Source organism: Orycteropus afer, unplaced genomic scaffold, assembly GCF_000298275.1.
Source record: "Orycteropus afer afer isolate SDZICR_OR568_19922 unplaced genomic scaffold, OryAfe1.0 scaffold00224, whole genome shotgun sequence".
In the NCBI taxonomy this organism is placed as follows: domain Eukaryota; kingdom Metazoa; phylum Chordata; class Mammalia; order Tubulidentata; family Orycteropodidae; genus Orycteropus; species Orycteropus afer.
Window position 1 is genome coordinate 3177772 of NW_006921811.1, and position 1850 is coordinate 3179621.

At 38.5% G+C, this 1850-nt stretch overlaps 1 protein-coding gene across 1 annotated transcript in view; it reads left to right on the top strand.

Moving 5' to 3' along the window:
• The window catches only part of SLC2A9 (solute carrier family 2 member 9), a 352889-nt gene that overhangs the window by 68185 nt on the left and 282854 nt on the right, over positions 1 to 1850 (top strand). The gene's annotated exons all lie outside the window — the stretch shown is intronic.

Genomic DNA, 1850 nt, shown 5'->3' on the forward strand with positions numbered 1-1850 from the left:
TGAGCCCTTTATAGCAGCCACTGTGTCAATCCGTCTCTTTGAAGGTCTTCCCCCTTTAAAATGACTCTATTTTACCAAGCATGATATCCTTTTCTAGGGTCTAGTCCTTTCTGACAACATGACCAAAGGACGTAAGATGAAGTTTGGCCATTCTCACCTGTAAGGAGCACTCTGGCTGTACCTGTTCTCAGACAGATTTGTTCATTCTTCCAACAGTCCATGGTAGTTTCAATATTGTTAGCCAGCACCACAATTCAAATGCATCAAATGTTCCTTTGTCTTCCTTATTCATCGTCAAGCTCTCACATGCATACGAGGCTACTGAAAATACCATGGCTTGGATCAGGTGCACCTTAGTCTTCAAGGTGACCTCATTTTGGATCCAAATAAAATGAAATCTCTGACAACTTCTGTCTTTCCTCCATTTATTGCTCACTGGCCCAGTTGTGAGGATTTTCGTTTTCTTCCTGTTGAGGTATAATCTTTATTGAAGGCTGCCTTTGGTCTTCATCAGTAAGTGCTTCACATCCTCTTTGATTTCGGCAAGCAAGGTTGTGTTGTCTGTGTATCACAGGTTGTTAACGAGCCTTCCTCCAATCCTGATGCCACACCCTTCTTCACATAGTTCAGCTTCTCAGATTATTTGCTCAGCATGCAGATTCAGTAAGTATGATGAAAAGGTAAAACCCTGATACACACTTTTCCTGATTTTAAACCATTCAGCATCCCCTTATTCTGTTCAAACAACTGCCTCTTGGTCTATGTACTGTTCTGCATGAGCACAATGAAGTGTTCTGGAATTCTCATTCTTTGCAATGTCATCCATAATTTGTTATGATCCACACTGTTGAATGCCTTTGCATAGTAAATAAAACATAGGTAAACATCTTTCTGACATTCTTTGCTTTCAGCCAAGATCTGTCTGACATCAGCAATGATAATCCTCATCCCACATCCTCTTCTGAATCCAGCTTGAATTTCTGGAAGTTCCCTGTCAATATATTGCCGCAACCTTTTCTGAATTATCTTCAGCAACATTTTATTTGTGTATGATATTAATGATATTATTCAATAATTTTCTTATTCTGTTGGATCATCTTTCTTTGGAATGAACACAAATATTGATCTCTTCCAGTCAGTTGTCCAGGTAACAGTCTTCCCAATTTCTTGACATAGTAAGTGCCTCCAGTTCTGCATCTGCTTGTTGAAACATCTCGGTGGGTATTCTGTCAATTCCTGGGGTCATTTTCACCAATTCTTTCACTGCAGCTTGGACTTCTTTTTTCAATACCATCAGTTCTTGATTATACGCTGCCTCCTGAAATGGATGAACACCAACCAATTCTTTTTGGTTCAGGGGCTCTGTGTATTCCTTCTATCTTCTTTTGATGCTTTTTTCATCATTCAATATTTTGCCCATAGAATCCCTCAATATTGCAAGTCAAAGCTCTTCATCAGTTCTTTCAGCTTATGAAATATGGAATGTGTTCTTCCCTTTTGGTTTTCTAATTCCAAGTCTTTGCACATTTCGTTATAATACTTTACTTTGTCTTCTTGAGCTGCCCTTGAAATCTACTGTTTAGCTCTTTTATTTTTATCATTTATTCCATTCACTTTAGCTACTCTGTATTTAAGGGCAAGTTTCAGAGTCTCTTATGACATCCATTTTGGTCATTTCTTCCTTTCCTGTCAATTTAATGACTTTTTGCTTTCTTCATGGATGATGTTCTTGATGTCATCCCACAAGTCGTCTGGTTTTTGGTCATTAGTGTTCATTGTGTCAAATCTATTCTTCCACATGTATAGGAGGACGATGGCTAGAAGGGCCATATTAAATGATTCACAGTTCT